Below are 21,293 nucleotides of genomic sequence, written 5' to 3'. Positions count from 1 at the left end.
ATTAGCAAAAGTGCGGTATTAGTTTTCCCATTAACTGCACAGGTGCATATATCTTTACAATACCGACAGGAAATCATTCCCCAAGTTGACGAAGTCAAGTACCTTGGTGTCATTTACGATGGCAAACTCACCTGGCACAGTCACATTGAATATATTAAAACAAAGGCAGAACGAGCCGTAGGTATGCTCCGCCGGCTCAGCCACCGACGCTCTGAACTACGCAGGGATACTTTACTGATGATCTATAAAATGTATATTCGGCCCATATTAGAATTCGGCTGCGTAATATTTTCCAGTGGCCCGGCCTACAAAATTAAACCTCTGGTACTTTTAGAAAGAGAAGCTCTACGGTCATGCCTTGGTGTACCTAGATTTGTTGCCAACGCTGTTTTATATCAGGAAGCTCATATACCCACCATAGATTGCAGATTCAGCATACTTACGGTTCAGACATTTTTAAAAATTTATAATTATTTCAAAGGGCGTACGCAATATATATTTATCACTGAACCGTCTGAGTTTTTCCAAGTATCGTGGTCGAGATTCCACAGTCCTCAGGTAATATTCGTTCAAGAACAGTTACAAAAATTGGATGTGTCCCTACACCATGTTTACCATTCAAATGATGCCTTCCCAGACCTCAAAATTCAGTTCGATGACATATTTCCAAATCATGCTAAGCTATTACCAAGGCGAGATTTAATTAATATCTTAAACGGCCACCTACACCAGCTAACCACTGACAATGTAATAGCTACGGACGCTTCTGTGTGCAATGAGAAGGCAGGAGTGGGGATCTTCTCTGAATCTCTTCAGTGGTCTTACTCCCTTCGCCTTCCCGACTTCACACCTATATTTCAGGCAGAATTATTAGCGATAACACTAGCATTACGAAAACTGCCCCAAAATGACCCATTAGCTGTTATTGTGACCGACTCGCTATCTGTATGCACAGCACTAACTGCATCTTTAAATTCAGCAATTCAAAGAACATTTCGTTCGATGGTGCCTTCGTACTTACGAAAAGTACGTTTGCTTTGGGTACCCGGACACCATGGGTTGCATTTGAATGAAATGGCCGATTCTCTCGCACGAGCTTCCTTGAACGGCCCTATCATATCTGTTTTGCCGACATTGGCTTATGTCACCGCGGCTAGGACAGAAAGTTCGCTATATCTCAAAACTCTGCAATATCCATGCTAACACCCTCTTCTGATTTCCACCATCTTGGCTTCCCATGGAATACTAATTGGTGTCCTTCAAGGCAATTGGAAGTTTCCTTTACAAAATTGAGATGTCGCATACCTCCTCTAAATTTTTACTTACACAGGTGTGGTCTCGCAGTGTCCCCTCTATGTTCTTTTTGCAGTGAGCCTGAAACTGTCGAACATTACTTTCTCTCGTGCCGCCGCTTTCCAAGACAAAGAAAACTATTAGAATACTCATTTACTTAACTTAGCCTTTCGCTAACCTCGCCAACCATTCTTTCTTTTGGGGCGACTTCACTGGGATCCAGCTACAGGGATGCTTTTCTGGCAGTTTACAATTGCATCAGACACAAAAAGAGTACCTTGCTGAATTTCTAAAATTATCCGTAATTTATATTTCATTTCTTCACGTTTACTTATTTTATTGGAATTTCTAACAATAATTAATTAAACTTCTAATTTACAGTACTATCGTCCCACGCTCCACTATACAAATCTAGATCGTCTCTACTTCTAACCATACGGAAAACTGCCTGCTTCTTGGCCAATCCCCCATAGTGGGTACGCGCCACTCTCGAGGCCACAAGACAAGACAAGACTGCGGACGCTCCTGTGAAGCTCTTGTTTAGCTGTGTGTCGGGCACAAGTTCGCCCAAGGTAAAGCGATTAAAGCACCATCACTCAATTGTGCGTTACAAATCTGGTGGAGGTGCGGGGTATGATTTCAAGCCCTTCTCAAGTCAGAGAAAGGAGCCCGGACTCACGGCAACTTGTACCCATCGAATCGACTCCTGTTCACCAACGCAGCAGTCGTCGCCTACGTGGTGAGCCCCCTGAGTTCTCCCCTTTGCCGGATTGTATCGGAGCGTCAGCATCTGCTAGCGGGAACGCTACCGATATGACCACTCAAACCACGCCAACTCATATCGTAGTCAACTCGCCAATGACGCCAGAGCCTTTCCACGGCGACACATTTGAAGACGCAGAGGAGTGGCTGGAACGCTTTGAGCGCGTCGCTGAGTTCAATGGATGGAGCGGACAGCGCAAGCTACGAAACGTTTACTTCGCATTAGAGCACAGCGCACGAACGTGGTTTGAAAACCACGAAGCGACATTTGTGTCGTGGGATGCTTTTCGACGGGAGTTGCTGGCAACCTATCCGAGTACCGACCGCAGGGAGAGGGCCGAAGCTGCCCTGCAAGCTAGAAACCAGCGTAACAACGACAGCGTGGCCATGTATGTAGAAGACATGTCCCGCCTATTCCGCCGAGCGGATCCGAACATGAGCGAGGACAAGAAACTACGCCATCTAATGCGGGGCGTAAAACAGGAACTGTTCGCAGGGTTGCCCGCCGCGCACCGTCGCTGAGTTTCGTTCAGAGGCGACGGCTATGGAAAGCACGTTGCAACAGCGATCAAGGATGTACAACCGGGAGTTGAACATCACCTCTGTGGACGCATTTCCAGCCGTCTTCGGAAACAGCGTGGAGGCCATGCGAGAGCTCGTGCGATCCGTAGTGCGAGAAGAGCTTCAGAGGCTACGGCTTGACCAGAACGTTCCAACGCCCTCTTCGCTGGCAGACCTCGTTCGCGAAGAAATCAGACAGGTGGTCCGGGAACCAGAGCTCAATGCGCAGCCCCACGCGACACTCTTGCGCCAACCGACCCTCTCATATGCCGATGTGCTGATGCAAACTCCCGGACGTGCTGACGTCGCAGCCACTTCCGCTATGAATAGCTCGATGCCTCGAGCTACTGACACGTGTATTCACACGTGTTAGGCGGCGACCAGGTTTCACCGCCTAACAAATCTTATCGCACAGCGCGGGACGCGAAGTTTCTGGAAAGTTATCGATGCTTCTATCCGCAGTCTGTTGTTGCCGAACCTTGTGTTATCTGATTTATTCGCCTGACGCGAATGATGTAGAACTTTATGGAAGGCACGCGGGTCCCAACGATAGTCTGGAACATTCGACGATTGTGTATAAAAGCCGACGCGCTTGAACCGCTGATCAGATTTTCGACGATCGCCGACCGTGTTCGTCGCTATCGTTGTGCTATAAGTGTAGCCTGTTTTGTGGGCACAGGTTCGCCCAATAAAAGTTATTTTTGTCTATCACAGTATTGCTACTGTGTTCTTAACGTCACCACCACGTGACATCTGGTGGAGGTGCTTTTGGTCCATGTACCGGACGCCCCCGAGAAGCCGTGATCCAAGCCCGGAACGCAAAGACAACACCAACGCAATCCCGGACCATCGAGCAAGCCGCCGTCTTCAACAACTGCCCCCGGAGCACGGACTTTTGCCTGAGACGACCAGAAAGATTGCCACCAAGTCCACCCCAATGGCAGCCCCGGCATCGCCCATCGTGCTACAACAGCCCAGGGAGCCTCCGACGTTCCGTGGTTCAACTTTCGAGAACCCGGAAGGCTGGCTTGAGACGTACGAGAGAGTCGCTAAGTTTAACAACTGGAACAGCGACGACAAACTGCGTTATGTCTTCTTCGCATTGGAAGACGCGGCCAGGACGTGGTTCGAGAACCGAGAAGCCACCCTAACGACCTGGGAACTTTTCCGAAGCGGCTTCCTGCAGACATTCGCAAGCGTCGTACGCCGAGAACGAGCCCAAGCGCTATTGGAAACCCGGGTGCAGCTACCTAATGAGACGACCGCGATCTACACGGAAGAAATGAGCCGTCTCTTCCGCCACGCCGACCCTGAAATGCCCGAGGAGAAGAAAGTCCGCCTGCTGATGCGTGGTGTGAAGGAGGAACTTTTTGCCGGAATGGTACGAAGCCCACCGAAGACCGTCGACAAGTTTCTTCACGAGGCCACCAGCATCGAGAAGACACTCGAGATGCGAAACCGGCAATTCGACCGCCGCACGACCCCGACAAACTACGCCGGAGTTCAGTCACTGGCCGCCGACGACCTACGCGAGACTATCCGAGCTGTCGTGCGGGAGGAGCTACAAAAGCTGTTAACATCATCACAGCCTCAAGTGGCTTCGATTGCCGACGCCGTGCGTGAGGAACTCCAACAACAACTTGGAGTAGCCCCTGAATCGCCGCAGCGTGAGCCGCAAGCGATGACCTACGCCGCCGTCGCACGCCGTCAAGGACCCCCTCCGCGACCGCGCCAGGGCCCTGTCACGCCACAGTTTCGTCGTCCGCAGCCGCCGCCGCCAGCACGACCACCCGTCGCCCAGCGCACCTACGCGAGGAAGACGGACATCTGGCGTGCTCCTGACCACCGCCCGCTCTGCTACCACTGCGGAGAAGCGGGTCACGTCTACCGACGATGTCCGTACCAGGAGATGGGACTGCGAGGTTACGCCGTCAACGCGCCCTGTCCACAGCTTGGCGAGCGCCCACGTGACATCGCCGATTACCTCGCCGCTACTCAGTGGAGCTCTCGACGGCCGTCCCGTTCGCCATCACCAGGCCGCTACCTGTCGCCGCAGCGCCGACCATACACTGGCCCAGCCCGGGGCCGGTCAGCAAGCCCATATCCGGAAAACTAAAAGCAGCAACCGATGGAGGTGCGGTTGCTGTTCGTCGAACAGACGAAGATCCTCCGCCGCCGACGAAGACGACGACGAAACGATCACGACGACATAACAACGACACGCCGCCGTCCCGACGAAGTCAGGAAGGCAAGACTACACCGACGAACGACGACTTGACGACGCGACGTTCCAACTTCAGTTCAACACGACGCAGCCGTGATCCGACGCCACGACCTAACTGCAACGCCAGACAAAGAACCACCGACCTCGACGTGCTTCTCGACGGCCACGCAGTCACTGCCTTAGTCGACACAGGGGCTGATTACTCCGTCATGAGTGGACACATCGCCGCCCAGTTGAAGAAAGTTAAGACTACGTGGGAAGGCCCTCAAATTCGAACCGCTGGAGGACACCTTATCACGCCGTCTGGAGTCTGCACGGCAAGAATTACCGTTCATGACAGGACTTACCCTGCCACCTTCGTTATCCTCCAACAGTGTTCACGAGACGTCATTCTCGGCATGGACTTCCTGAACCAACACGGCGCAATCATCGACCTGAAGTCGAAGTCAATAACGCTGTTGGAAGATCAAGCAATACCGCCGGAGAGCCCTCGTAGTCACCACGCCTTGAGGGTGCTCGAAGATCAAGTGAGCATCCCGCCTCGCTCCAGCATTGTCATTTCGGTCGGCACCGAAACACCCGCTGACGTCGAAGGCGTCATCGAAGGCGACCAACGTTTACTGCTCGACCGGGATATTTGCGTCGCAAGAGGGATCGCTCGACTGCACGGAGGAAACACGAAAGTGTTGCTGACAAACTTCAGCCAGGAGTTCAAGCACATTAACAAGGGCACGACGATCGTGTACATCGAGGAAATTCTGGAAACAAGTAATGCGTTTGTCCTCTCGGATTCCGCCGCATCTACCCCGACGACCATGGTTCCCGAACCAGACTACGACATTAATCCAAATCTCCCTATGATTAAGCAACAGCAGCTCAGAAGTCTGCTCCGACGATACAAAGACTGCTTTTCGACGTCATCGAGGATTCGACAAACCCCAGTCGCAAAGCATCGCATAATAACCGAAGAGTGCGCTCGACCACTCCGCCAGAGCCCTTACAGAGTTTCGACGCGAGAACGCGAAGCTATAAGACACAAAGTCGACGAAATGCTGCGCGACGACATCATCCAGCCATCGAAAAGCCCGTGGGCGTCTCCAGTTGTTTTAGTGAAGAAAAAGGACGGAACCCTACGTTTCTACGTCGATTATCGTCGACTGAACAAAATCACGAAGAAAGACGTATAACTTCTCCCACGGATAGACGACGCATTGGATCGGCTCTGCAATGCTAAATACTTCTCATCGATGGACCTCAAGTCTGGCTACTGGCAAATAGAGGTCGACGAAAGGGATCGCGAAAAGACCGCCTTCATCACGCCAGACGGCCTCTACGAGTTCAAGGTTATGCCATTCGGACTGTGTTCGGCGCCTGCAACGTTCCAGCGCGTCATGGACACAGTATTAGCAGGACTGAAGTGGCAGACCTGTCTCGTTTACTTGGATGACGTTGTCGTCTTCGCCGGGAATTTCGACGATCACCTCAAGCGGCTTGCGACAGTACTAGAAGCCATCAAGTCGTCAGGGCTTACTCTGAAGCCGGAAAAATGCCGCTTCGCTTATGATGAGCTTCTGTTCCTAGGCCACGTAATCAGCAAATCTGGTGTCCGTCCAGACCCGCAAAAGACAGCTGCAATCGCACAGTTCCCGCAACCTATCAACAAGAAGGCAGTGCGTAGGTTCCTTGGCATGTGTGCCTACTATAGGCGCTTTGTCAAGGACTTTTCACGCATCGCGGAGCCGCTAACACATCTAACGAAATGTGATGTCGAGTTCAAGTGGGAAACACCGCAGGCCGACGCATTTGAAGAACTCAAACGACGCATGCAGTCGCCGCCGGTACTTGCGCACTTCGACGAGTACGCCGATACAGAAATCCATACTGACGCCAGTAGCCTAGGCCTCGGTGCCGTTCTAGTCCAGAGGAGAAACGGAGTCGAACAGGTGATAGCTTACGCTAGCCGGTCGCTGTCAAAAGCGGAAGGCAACTATTCTACGACCGAAAAGGAATGCCTCGCCATCGTTTGGGCTACAGCTAAATTTCGCCCTTATCTTTATGGCAGGCCATTCAAAGTCGTCAGTGACCATCACGCGTTGTGTTGACTAGCGAATATAAAGGATCCTTCAGGACGACTCACGCGGTGGAGCCTCAGACTACAAGAATACGACATCACTGTCACCTACAAGTCCGGACGAAAACACTCCGATGCCGATTGCCTATCACGCGCTCCCATTGACCCGCCGCCGCAAGACGACGAGAATGACGACGCCTTCCTCGGAATGATAAGCGAGGAAGACTTCGCTGCACAGCAACGGGCAGACGCGGAGCTAAAAGGCCTCGTCGAATATTTGGAAGGGCACACCGACGTTGTCCCCAGGGCATTTAAGCGCGGATTATCTTCCTTCACGCTTCAAAACAATCTACTCGTGAAGAAGAACTTCTCCCCAGTCCGCGCCAACTACCTTCTTGTTGTCCCGTCAGGACTTCGTCCAGAAGTATTGCACGGCCTACATGACGATCCGACCACTGGACACCTAGGATTTTCCCGGACACTATCAAGGATACAAGAAAAGTATTATTGGCTGCACCTGACCGCCGACGTCGCCCGTTATGTCAGAACATGCCGAGACTGTCAGCGACGCAAGACACCGCCGACAAGGCCAGCCGGATTACTACAGCCAATCGAGCCTCCTTGCCGACCATTCCAGCAGATCGGGATGGACTTGTTGGGGCCCTTTCCGACGTCAACAACCGGAAATAAGTGGATCGTCGTGGCGACGGACTACCTCACCCGCTTCGCTGAAACTAAAGCACTGCCGAAAGGTAGCGCAGCCGAAGTGGCGAAATCCTTTGTCGAAAACATCCTGCTGCGACATGGTGCCCCAGAAGTCCTCATCACCGACAGAGGAACGGCCTTTACAGCGGAGCTCACCCAAGCCATTCTGAACTACAGTCAGAGAAGGCACAGGAGGACAACGGCCTACCACCCGCAGACGAATGGTCTTACGGAGCGGCTGAATAAGACCCTCGCCGACATGCTAGCGATGTACGTGGACGTCGAACACAAGACGTGGGATGCCGTCCTGCCGTACGTAACATTCGCTTACAACACGGCGGTGCAAGAAACAACACAGATCACGCCGTTTAAGCTGGTTTACGGCAGGAATCCGACGACGACGCTCGACGCCATGCTGCCCCAGGTCACTGACGAGGAAAATCTCGACGTCGCTAGCTATCTCCAGCGCGCCGAAGAAGCCCGACAGCTCGCCCGCCTGCGGATCAAGAACCAGCAGAGGACCGACAGCCGACACTACAACCTCCGACGACGCTTTGTCGAGTACCAGCCCGATGACCGTGTTTGGGTTTGGACCCCTATACGCCGACGAGGACTGAGCGAGAAGCTTTTGCGTCGCTATTTTGGACCGTACAAGATCATCCGACGTATTGGTGCACTGGACTACGAGGTCGTGCCAGACGGCATTTCGCTGTCACAGTGGCGCCGCTCACGGCCTGAAATTGTCCCCGTTGTGCGGCTCAAGCCATACCATCAGCGTTGACGAACTTTGGGACTTCGCGTAACTGACCTTTGGACTTTATTTCTTTTCGTTGTTTTGTTACTTATGTTTAATAAGTGTCCCTTTGTGTTTCGCTCTCTTTGTAGCATCGGGACGATGCTTTTTAAGAGGGGGGTATTGACACGTGTATTTATATCGGGCGACCAGGTTTCACCGCCTAACAAATCTTGTCGCACAGCGCGGGACGCGAAGTTTCTGGAAAGTTATCGATGCTTCTATCCGCAGTCTGTTGTTGCCGAACCTTGTGTTATCTGATTTATTCGCCTGACGCGAATGATGTAGAACTTTATGGAAGGCACGCGGGTCCCAACGATTAGTCTGGAACATTCGACGATTGTGTATAAAAGCCGACGCGCTTGAACCGCTGATCAGATTTTCGACGATCGCCGACCGTGTTCGCCGCTATCGTTGTGCTATAAGTGTAGCCTGTTTTGTGGGTACAGGTTCGCCCAATAAAAGTTATTTTTGTCTATCACAGTATTGCTACTGTGTTCTTAACGTCACCACCACGTGACATCTCTCGGGTGGCTGCCGCCACCCGAGAGAAGATTCAGGAAGGCCGATGTATGGCGCACTCCTGACCGAATACCCCTCTGCTACCATTGCGGTGAGGCTGGCCACCTGTACAGAATGTGCCACTATCGTCAGGCAGGGCTTCGCGGTTTTCCGGTGAACGCACCTTGCCCTCGAAATGGTGAGCGTCCCTTGGAAGTCGAAGAGTACCTGCCCACTTGTCAAAGCTCCCCATACGCCTACCAGCAACAACAACCTCGGTCAACAGCGCCGTTGAGGCATCGGTCACCGAGCCCCCGCCCGTCTTCAAGCTCCCCAAGACGCTGTTCACAGAGCCCGCGTCGGGAAAACTAGAGTCAGCGACCTCGGGAGGTAAGGTCGCTGCCGACGCGAAAAGAGAAGAACCTCCATCGATGACTCCGAGCGACGATGAGGGACTCAGAAACCAGTGCCATAAGAGTGACGTTGCTTCCGATTTACGTGTGTTTGTTGACGGTTACGAAGTAGACGCATTAGTGGATACAGGTGCAGATTACTCGGTAGTAAGTAGTGAGCTCGCCAGGAATCTGAAGAAAGTGCCGACTCCTTGGAAAGGGCCACAAGTTCGCACAGCAGGAGGACACCTCATCGACCCGATGGGCAAGTGTACGGCTAGAATAGGAATATGAGGCTTCACGTACGTCGCCAGCTTTATCGTGCTTTCCGAGTGCTCAAGAGACTTGATTATTGGCATGGACTTCTTGCAGGATAATGGCGCTATAATCAACTTGCGGGAATCATGTGTTTCCTTCTCAACCAAGCACGCTCTCGCAGCATTCAACACTGAAGAAAAATTCGACGCCCTTCACATTGCCGATGACGACGTGATGCTTCCTCCGACATCTAGCGTAGCCGTCACAGTCAGAGGCGACGCGTTCAGCGACTAAGGAATTGCAGACAGCAACACCAGTCTCCTACTCGAAAAAGGGATCTGCATGGCAAGAGGCCTTGTTCAGCTGCGTGGCGGATGTGCCAACGTTTTCCTCACTAATTTTGGGAATGAGGTGCAACATGTCGCGTAGGGAACCGTTGTTGCCACCCTTAATAACTTCGTCCAAGTTACAGATCTCAGCATTCCGGAGTCTTCACCATCGAATTTTCAAGATGTGGATTCTGTCCTTGCAGCCATCGCCATCGAACCAAGCCTATCGCCCAGACAGAAGGAGCAAATAGAGACCCTCGGAAGATAATTTGCCGAATTTTCAGTGTCATCCAAAGTCCGGCGGACATCTATTGTCAAACATTGGATAATTGTTGACGACTCAGTGAGGCCTATTTGCCAGAATTCCTACCGAGTGTCACCAATAGAGAGGGAAGCCATCGGAAGTCAAGTTAAGGAAATGCTTGAAGACGACGTAATTCAGCCGTCGGCAAGTCCGTGGGCGTCGCCTGTGGTACTTGTAAAGAAAAAGGATCAAACCTTGCACTTCTGCATTGATTACCGAAAGCTGAACGCCGTCACAAAGCGGGATGTGTACCCACTTCCAAGAATCGATGACACTCTAGATAGACTACGAGATGCCAAATTCTTTTCCTCCCTGGAATGCGGCTACTGGCAGATAGAAGTGGACGAACGAGATCGTGATAAGACGGCGTTTGTGACGCCAGACGGTCTGTACGAGTTCAAAGTGCTCCCATTCGGCCTTTGTTCCGCACCTGCCACATTTCAGCGGATGATGGACACTGTGCTCACCAGTCTGAAATAGCAAACCTGTCTCGTTTATCTTGACGATGTCGTGGTTTTTTCTACCACCTTCGAGCAGCATGTAAAACGACTGCGGGCTGTGATGGAAGTGATTAGGTCAGCAGGTCTGACGATAAAACCGCAGAAATGTCCTTTTGGCTTTCGCGAGCTTCTTTTCCTCGGCCATGTCGTCAGTTCAGAAGGCATTCGCCCGGACCCTGAGAAGACTGCGCAGTGGAGAAATTTCCGAAACCAACGGACTAAAAGGCTGTTAGGCGATTCTTAGGACCTTGCGCCTACTACAGACGCTTTGTGAAAAACTTTTCAAGGATCGCCGAACCACTAACGCGGCTAACAAAGGAAGAAGCGCCTTTCGTCTGGTTGAATGAGTAGGAGAATGCTTTCAATGAGCTCCGAAAGTGTCTTCAGAACCACCCAGTTCTTGCTCATTTCGACGAGGAAGCCGAAACTGATATTCACACAGACGCAAGCAATTTAGGTCTCGGTGCCGTCCTCATTCAGTGGCAAAACGGAGAGGAACGAGTCATTGCGTATGCCAGTCGAACACTTTCGAAGGCTGAGGTGAACTACTCAGCGACAGAAAAAGAATGCCTCGCGGTGATATGGGCCATCAGCAAGTTTAGACCATACTTATATGGCCGACCATTCCGAGCTATCAGCGACCATCATTCGTTGTGCTGGCTGGCGAATTTCAAAGACCCATCTGGACGGCTGGCAAGGTGGAGTCTATGGCTGCAGGAATACAATATAACGGTCGTATACAAGTCCGGTCACAAGCACAGTGATGCAGATTGCTTGTCCCGTGCCCCGATTGAATACACGGAATCTACGCTTCGGGAAAATGAACAGGATTGCCCTTTCCTAGGAGCTGTAACAACATCACAAATGGCTCAGCATTAGCGATCCGACGCGGAGTTACGCCTGCTCATTAATTTAGGTGATTACCTAGAAGGACATCCTGTCGACATTCCACGAGCTTTTGTCCGCAGCTTGCCGTCGTTCGTCCTGAGAAATAATGTCCTGTACAAACGAAATTTTGAACATAGTTCAGAGACATTTCTGTTCGTCGTACCTTCAAAGTTACGACTCGAGATATTGGAAGCATGCCACGACGAGCCAGCAGCAGGACATTTAGGAGTGAGCAGAACATTCGCACGCATCCGCATGAAGTATTACTGGCCAAAGTTATTGAATTCTGTGCAGCACTACGTAAGAACCTGCCGGGACTGTCAAAGACGTAAAATACCACCATTCAAGCCAGCAGGTCTTCTACAACTGATACAGCCACCGGAAACTCCATTCGCACAAGTGGGAATGGACTTACTTGGCCCCTTTCCCACATCGTCATCAGGAAAGCGTTGGATCGTAGTTGCAACTGACTACCTAACTCGATATGCCGAGACAGGGTCTCTTGCCAAGGGAACGGCCAGTGAAGTAGCTGATTTTTTTGTCACTAACATAGTACTACGGCACGGCGCCCCTAAAGTTCTCATCACGGACCGAGGAACCATATTTACTGCCCGCTTGACACAGTCCATTATGAAATTGGCGCACACCAGTCACCGAAAAACCACGCCATATCATCCGCAGACAAATGGACTGACTGAGCGACTCAACAGAACGCTGACTGATATGCTGTCAATATACGTGGACATGGAGCACCGAACATGGCACAGGATACTACCGTACGCAACGTTCGCGTACAATACCGCTGTGCAAGAGATGACTCAAATGACACCTTTCCAACTCGTTTTTGGCCGGACCGTCACCACAACCTTAGATGCAATGCTACCAGTAGATGAGACCTCCGAAAATGACAATGACGTCAGCGACTTAACACAAAGAGCTGAAGAAGCACGGCAGCTGGCGCGACACCGCATCCAGCAGCAACAGCAAACCGACGCGGACCGATACAACGTGCGACGAAGAGACGTCCAGTATGCACCTGGAGACAAAGTATGGGTGTGGACTCCCGTACGGATGTGCGGCCTATCCGAGAAGCTTCTTCGTCGTTACTTCGGCCTTATAGGATAATTCACCGAATTATTCCATTGAACTACGAAGTTGCTCCAGAAGGTCAAGTAACCTCATCACGACAGCGGCATCGAACAGGAATCGTCCACGTCGTCAGAATGAAACCGTACTACGACAGGCAATAACTGCTTCTGCCTACAAGCATTCCAAAATCATGACAGTCTAGAAATCACCGCCCTCTGTATGAGCATCGGGACGATGCACTCTTGGAAGGGGGACAATAACACAAGATGATTTCAAATTACGCGCGCCAGCCGCCTCCTGCGTTCGTGCAGTTGTTTACTGCTACCTGCGAAAGATAGCGGCAGTGAAGCGGGCAACACGGGCTCGCAAGGCACGCGCTATCGGAGCAGCGTGTCATGAGCGCAGGACACGAGGGAAGAAGAAGGGGTGCGGGTCTCTTGCGAAAAGATTGTGGACGTTCTAGCGAGGCTCTCGTTTAGCTGTTTGTCGGGCACAAGTTCGCCCAAGGTAAAGTGATTAAAGCACCATCACTCAATTGTGCGTTACAATATATATATATATATATATATATATATATATATATATATATATATATATATATATATACCAGAAAAAAAGCAGTTCTGGGTCCGGCCTGCATCAGATGGTTCTGATGCAGGTCTGTGTGTGTGTGTGTGTGTATCCGGGGATATTCCAGATATACACGTACCTTGAAGCGACAGTAGTGGCTGGGACACATTCAAGCACCCGACCATTATATATATTGTCACGTGGTAGTGACGGCGAAGAAAGAAGCAGTATACGGTGAAATACAAAACTAGCTTTTATTGTGCGAACCTGTGCCCACAAAACAGGCTACACTTATGGCACAACGAAAGCGGCGAACACAGTCGGCGATCGTCGAAAATGATCAGCGGGTCAAGCGCGTCGGCTTTTATACAGCAATCATCGAATGTTCCAGATTAAACGTTGGGACCCGCATGCCTTCTAAAATGTTCTACACCGTTCGTGTCAAGCGATGAAATCAGATAACACGACGTTCGGCGACAACAGACAGCGGATAGAAGCATCGATAACTTTCCAGAAACTTCGGATACATGCAGGCGCGTCCCGCGCTGTGCGATAACATTTGTTAGGCGACAAAACTTGTCGCCCGATAAAGACAAGTACACGTGTCAATACCCCCCTCTCAAAAAGCATCGACCCGATGCTGCAAACAAACGAAGTTAATAAACAAAAGCACTCGTAGCAAAGAAAACAAAAATAACGAAGTTCGTCAGCGTCCGTAAAAGGGTTTAAGGCGCACCACGTGGACCACTTCAGATCGTGCGCGGCGCCGCTGTGAATGCGAAATGCCGTCTGGCACGACCTCACAGTCCAGTGCGCCAATACGTCGGATGACCTTGTAGGGTCCGAAATATCGTCGGAGTAGTTTCTCACTGAGTCCTCGTCGGCATATCGGGGTCCAGACCCAAACACGGTCGCCAGGCTGGTACTCGACGAAGCGTCGTCGGAGGTTGTAGTGTCGGCTGTCGGTCCTCTGCTGGCTCTTGATCCGCAGGCGGGCGAGCTGTCGGACTTCTTCGGCGCGCTGGAGATAGCTAGCGACGTCAAGATTCTCTTCGCCCGTTACGTGCGGCAGCATGGCGTCGAGCGTCGTCGTCGGGTTCCTGCCGTAAACCAACTTGAACGGCGTGGTCTGTGTTGTTTCTTGCACCGCCGTGTTATAAGCGAATGTTACGTACGGCAGGACGGCATCCCAGGTCTTGTGTTCGACGTCGACGTACATCGCTAGCATGTCGGCGAGGGTCTTATTCAGCCGCTCCGTAAGACCATTCGTCTGCGGGTGGTAAGCCGTTGTCCTCCTGTGCCTTGTCTGACTGTATTTCAGAATGGCTTGGGTGAGCTCCGCTGTAAAGGCCGTTCCTCGGTCGGTGATGAGGACTTCTGGGGCGCCATGTCGCAGCAGGATGTTGTCGACAAAGAATTTCGCCACTTCGGCTGCGCTACCTTTCGGCAGTGCTTTTGTTTCAGCGAAGCGGGTGAGGTAGTCCGTCGCCACGACGATCCACTTATTTCCGGTTATTGACGTCGGAAAGGGTCCCAGCAAGTCCATCGCGATCTGCTGGAATGGTCGGCAAGGAGGCTTGATTGGCTGTAGTAATCCGGCTGGCTTTGTCGGCGGTGTCTTGCGTCGCTGACAGTCTCGGCATGTTCTGACATAACGGGCGACAGTCTCGGCATGTTCTGACATAACGGGTGACGTCGGCGGTCAGGCGCGGCCAATAATACTTTTCTTGTAGCCTCGATAGTGTCCGGGAAAATCCGAGGTGTCCAGCGGTCGGATCGTCATGTAGGGCATGCAATACTTCTGGACGAAGTCCTGGCGGGACAACAAGAAGGTAATTGGCGCGGACTGGCGAGAAGTTCTTCTTCACGAGTAGACTGTCTTGAAGCGTGAAGGAAGATAATCCGCGCTTAAATTGCCTGGGGACAACGTCAGTGTGCCCTTCCAAATAATCGACGAGGCCTTTAAGTTCCGGGTCCGCTCGTTGTTGTTCGGCGAAATCTTCCGCGCTTATTATTCCAAGGAAGGCGTCGCCATCCTCGTCATCTTGCGGCGCCGGGTCAATGGGGGCGCGGGATAGGCAATCGGCGTCTGAGTGTTTTCATCCGGACTTGTATGTTACGGTGATGTCGTATTCTTGTAGTCTGAGGCTCCACCGTGCCAGCCATCCTGAGGGATCCTTTAAGTTCGCTAGCCAACACAAGGCGTGATGGTCGCTGACGACTTTGAATGGCCTGCCATAGAAGTAAGGGCGAAATTTCGCTGTAGCCCAAACGATGGCGAGGCATTCCTTTTCGGTTGTAGAATAATTGCCTTCAGCTTTTGACAACGACCGGCTAGCGTAAGCTATCACGTGTTCATGTCCATGTTTTCTCTGGACCAGGACGGCGCCGAGGCCTAGGCTACTGGCGTCAGTGTGGATTTCGGTATCGGCGTGATCGTCGAAGTGCGCAAGTACGGGCGGCGACTGCATGCGTCGTTTGAGTTCTTGAAATGCCTCGGCCTGCGGCGTTTCCCACTTGAACTCGACGTCGCATTTAGTCAGCTGCGCCAGCGGCTCAGCGATGCGTGAAAAGTTTTTGACAAATCGCCTGTAGTAGGCACACATGCCAAGAAATCTACGCACTGCCTTCTTGTCGATGGGCTGTGGGAACTTTGCTATGGTCGCTGTCTTCTGCGGGTTGGGGCGGACTCCAGATTTGCTGATGACGTGGCCTAAAAATAGAAGCTCCTCGTAAGCGAAGCGGCACTTTTCCGGCTTCAGAGTAAGTCCTGATGACCTGATGGCCTCTAGTACTGTTGCCAGCCGCCTAAGGTGAATGTCGAAATTTCCGGCGAAGACGACGACGTCATCCAAGTATGCGAGACAGGTCTGCCACTTCAATCCTGCTAAAACCGTGTCCATCACGCGGTGGAACGTTGCAGGCGCCGAGCACAGTCCGAATGGCATAACCTTGAACTCGTATTGGCCGTCTGGGGTGATGAAGGCGGTCTTTTCGCGATCTCTTTCGTCGACTTCTATTTGCCAATAGCCAGACTTTAGGTCCATGGACGAGAAGCATTTAGCGTTGCAGAGCCGATCCAATGCGTCGTCTATCCGTGGGAGGGGGTATACGTCCTTCTTCGTGATCTTGTTCAGACGACGATAATCGACGCAGAAACGTAGGGTTCCATTCTTTTTCTTTACCAGAACAACAGGGGATGCCCACGGGCTTTTCGACGGCTGGATGATGTTATCGCGCAGCATTTCGTCGACTTGTTCTCTTATAGCTTCACGTTCTCGCGCCGAAACTCGATAAGGGCTTTGACGGAGTGGGCGAGCGCATTCCTCGGTGATTATGCGATGCTTGGCGACTGGTGTTTGTCGAATCCTCGATGACGTCGAAAAGCAGCCTTTGTATCGTCGGAGCAGACTTCTGAGCTGCTGTTGCTTAATCATAGGGAGATTTGGATTAATGTCGTAGTCTGGTTCGGGAACCATGGTCGTCGGGGTAGATGCGGCGGAATCCGAGAGGACAAACGCATTACTTGTTTCCAGAATTTCCTCGATGTACGCGATCGTCGTGCCCTTGTTGATGTGCTTGAACTCCTGGCTGAAGTTTGTCAGCAACACTTCAGTTTTCCCTCCATGCAGTCGAGCGATCCCTCTTGCGACGCAAATTTCATGGTCTAGCAGTAGACGTTGGTCGCCTTCAATGACGCCTTCTACGTCAGCGGGTGTTTCGGTGCTGACGGAAATAACGATGCTGCAGCGAGGCGGGACGCTCACTTGATCTTCGAGCACACTCAAGGCGTGGTGACTACGAGGGCTCTCTGGCGGCATTGCTTTATCTTCCGACAGCGTTACTGACTTCGACTTCAGGTTGATGATTGCGCCGTGTTGGTCCAGGAAGTCCATACCGAGAATGACGTCTCGTGAACACTGTTGGAGGATAACGAAGGTGGCAGGGTAAGTCCGGTCATGAATGGTTATTCTTGCCGTGCAGATCCCAGTCGGCGTGATGAGGTGTCCTCCAGCGGTGCGAATCTGAGGGCCTTCCCATGCGGTCTTAACTTTCTTCAACTGGGCGGCGATGTGTCCACTCATTACGGAGTAATCGGCCCCTGTGTCGACTAAGGCAGTGACTGCGTGGCCGTCGAGAAGCACGTCGAGGTCGGTTGTTCTTTGTCTGGCATTGCAGTTAGGTCTTGGCGTTGGATCACGGCTGCGTCGTGTTGAACTGAGGTTGGAACGTCGCGTCGTCAAGTCGTCTTTCGTCGGTGTAGTTTTGGCTTCCAGACTTCGTCGGGACGGCGGCGTGTCGTTATGTCCTCGAGATGGTCTCTTCGTCGTCTTCGTCGGCGGCGGAGGATCTTAGTCAGTTCGACGAACAGCAACCGCACCTCCATCGGTTGCTGCTTTTAGTTTTCCGGGTATGGGCTCGCAGAGCGGCCCCGGGCTGGGCCAGTGTATGGACGGCGCTGCGGCGACAGGTAGCGGCCTGGTGACGGCGAACGGGACGGTCGTCGAGAGTTCCACTGAGTGGCGGCTAGGTAATCGGCAATGTCACGTGGGCGCTCCCCAAGCTGTGGACGCGGCGCGTTGACGGCGAACCCTCTCAGTCCCATGTCGCGGTATGGGCATCGCCGGTACATATGGCCGGCTTCTCCGCAGTGATAGCAGAGCGGGCGGTGGTCGGGGGCTCGCCAAATGTCCGTCTTCCTCGTATAGGTGCGCTGGGCGACGGGTGGGCGCACTGGCGGCGGCGGCGGTGGACGACGGAATTGCGGTGTTGCAGGACCTTGGTGCGATCGCGCAGGGGGGCCTTGACGGCGGGCGACGGCGGCGGCGTAGGTCATTGCTTCCGGCTGCGGTGGTTCTGGTTGCACCTCAGGAACTCCAAGGGATCGGTGCACCTCTTCCTTCACGATGTCGGCGATAGAGGCCACTTGAGGCTGCGACGAAAGCAGGACCTTGCGCAGTTCTTCGCGCACAATGGCCCTGATGGTATCTTGAAGGTCGTCCGAACCTAGTCCTTGGATGGCATACTGCGGCGTGTGCCCCTGGCGGTTATATTGCCGGGTGCGCATCTCCAGAGTTTTCTCGATCGTCGATGCCTCTGCAGAAAACTCAGCCACAGTCTTCAGTGGGTTACGAATAAGTCCGGCGAAAAGGTCTTGCTTGACGCCGCGCATCAGGAAGCGAACTTTTTTCTCCTCCGACATTTCCGGGTCGGCGTGCCGGAAAAGACGGGCCATCTCCTTCGTGAAGATTGCGATCGTCTCGTTTGGCAGCTGCACTCTGGTTTCTAGTAGAGCTTGGGCTCGCTCTTTTCGCACGACGCTTGTAAACATGTGCAAGAAGCCGCTTCGGAAAAGGTCCCACGTCGTTAAGGTGGCTTCCCGATTCTCGAACCATGTCCTGGCGGCGTCTTCCAATGCGAAATAGACATGCCGCAGCTTGTCGTCGCTGTCCCAACTGTTAAACTTAGCGACCCTCTCATACGTTTCGAGCCAGGTTTCCGGGTCCTCGAATGTTGATCCGCGGAACGTCGGAGGTTCCCTGGGCTGCTGCAGCACGATGGGGGATGCTGGGGCTGCCATTGGGGATGCCTTGTCCACAATCTTCTTGGTCTTCTCAGGTAGAAGTCCGTGCTCCGGAGGCAGCTGTTGAAGACGGCGGCTTGCTCGATGTTCCGGGACGGCGCTGGTGTCTTTGCGGTCCGGGCTTGTATTATGGCTTGTCGGGGGCGTCCGGTACATGGACGTAAAGCACCTCCACCAAATGTCACGTGGTAGTGACGGCGAAGAAAGAAGCAGTACGGTGGAATACAAAACTAGCTTTTATTGGGCGAACCTGTGCCCACAAAACAGGCTACACTTATAGCACAACGAAAGCGGCGAACACAGTCGGCGATCGTCGAAAATCTGATCAGCGGGTCAAGCGCGTCGGCTTTTATACAGCAATCATCGAATGTTCCAGATTAAACGTTGGGACCCGCATGCCTTCTAAAATGTTCTACACCATTCGTGTCAAGCGATGAAATCAGATAACACGACGTTCGGCGACAACAGACAGCGGATAGAAGCATCGATAACTTTCCAGAAACTTCGGATACATGGAGGCGCGTCCCGCGCTGTGCGGTAACATTTGTTAGGCGACAAAACTTGTCGCCCGATAAAGACAAGTACACGTGTCAATATTACATTGGTCGAATGCTTGAATGCATTCTTGTTTTAAATAAACACGAAATGAACCTACACCAACTTCCAAATACAATTACACTTTTATTGTCACCTTATACTTATACATATAAAGACCAAAAAGTAGATATATGCATACTGTTCAAAGGAAAAATAGGTACACTGATAAAAAGAAAAGTTGCAAATTCCAATAGCCCAACAGAAGCTAGAGAACAGCAGAACAAAAATTATTATTGCCCACCCTGCTTGGACACTTGAGTTTGTAGCATCGAATAAAAAAAAAGAGCAAAAGACATCAATTAGCATTATTAGGCTTCGAAAGCAACAGAAATGACATGAAGGAATTAATCTTGACTACGCTCCAACGCTCAGCCTCTGCTACACTTCTAGTTTTGTGAGAAAATTCTTTAGGAACATACGGTGCTAAAGAAAGAAAGTCAGACAACTGTCCGCGCTCTGTAGGTCCGAGACGGACCTGTAAACGACCACCTAACCAAGCACTAAGCAACGTTTTTATAATGCCCAGGCATAAAAGGTGCATGTAGTCAAGGGGTGCAGAGGCAATGCAGTCTATGGGAAGCAGCGTCAAGACTGAGGTGCGTAGGTGATGGTCAGGGTCAATCAGACGCCTGAATGAATCACCAGTGCGCAAAGTGGAGGATCTTGTTGGAAAGCAGAGTCGGCCGCTCCTGTATGTGCCCTCTACTGTGCATTTGGACACGCAGAATACCCAGTCTGTCCTTTAATTCGAAAAACAAACGACTGTGCTGGTGCACGTAAAACAAAACATGCTGACGAAACCTCAATTACTCACTGCTCAAAAACCATTCCACGCGAAAGAAGCTGTTGTAGCTCACTGACACGAGGGTTCATAAAATCATTTGCTGAAACGGGCTTTGATGGGCCAGCGAAAATGCTGACTACAAAGAGGGAACTCTGCCATGCGCACCGTAACTGCATGGTATAACTCTTTGAAACTGACCGTCCGTTAATGTTAAATAAGAAAGAAACATGGCTGCCCTTAAAACATGCTTCCGACAAGGCATTTTCGAATCAGCACTGCAAGCAAAAGTGTTTTTTGCTCACGAGCCATTGCAGTTAAAGCAGGTGCACATTGTGTACCCCTGGGCATGGAGAGTAAAGTGCGAGCGTCACTTGGGAGAGATGAGGGGTCAAAACAACTTGTCTTGAGCATCTTTAGCACATATGTGACCGCTGTAGGCCCAACATTTTCCTTAATGGCCCAAATGTACAGTTTTTCAGCAAAATCAAAGGGCGCCGATGAAGAGTCCGCGGTAGCTAAAGCAAGTGTAGGCTCCGGGGTCCTGCTTACCAGAGAACCCGCATTGACTTGTGCGTACACCTCTCCTAAGGGATCATGTCCCGTTCTCACAGCGAAGTGAACCATACGAAGTGTCTTGTGGAGTCGATCTATCATGGAAGCAAGGCACATTGTCCTTAGTGCGCGTACTGTCACAACCACCGTCCTGAACCTCCGATGTCGCCTCGGTGCAGCGGCCAGCATCACAAGGCGTACAAATGTTCGCAGGGACAGCACGACCGCACATGTTAATGCATGTGTGCAGCGTATATGCGCCACTGCACAGTTCTAGACTTGCGAATTCTCGACCCGTTGACTGCTGGCTGCCGGTGCGAGATCCGAAGTCCTCGAATATCGTCTTAGTTTCCAGCGACGCTCTCTTTCGCGCGTACGGCTTCTCCCGCAGTCTAGGCATGCTGGCACCTGTGAAGAAAACACATTTCAATACCCAAACGATTTAAAAAAGAAATCGATGTAGCTGACATACCTTGGTAGCTGAGCAGCAGAAGGTGACAAACGCCGCTCCGCTGCCTTTAAAATGGTCGCGGAAT

This window comes from Dermacentor albipictus, chromosome 7 (genome assembly GCF_038994185.2).
Source record: "Dermacentor albipictus isolate Rhodes 1998 colony chromosome 7, USDA_Dalb.pri_finalv2, whole genome shotgun sequence".
Classification (NCBI taxonomy): domain Eukaryota; kingdom Metazoa; phylum Arthropoda; class Arachnida; order Ixodida; family Ixodidae; genus Dermacentor; species Dermacentor albipictus.
The sequence above is the reverse complement of the archived record's forward strand: the minus strand, read 5'-3'. Positions refer to the sequence as shown.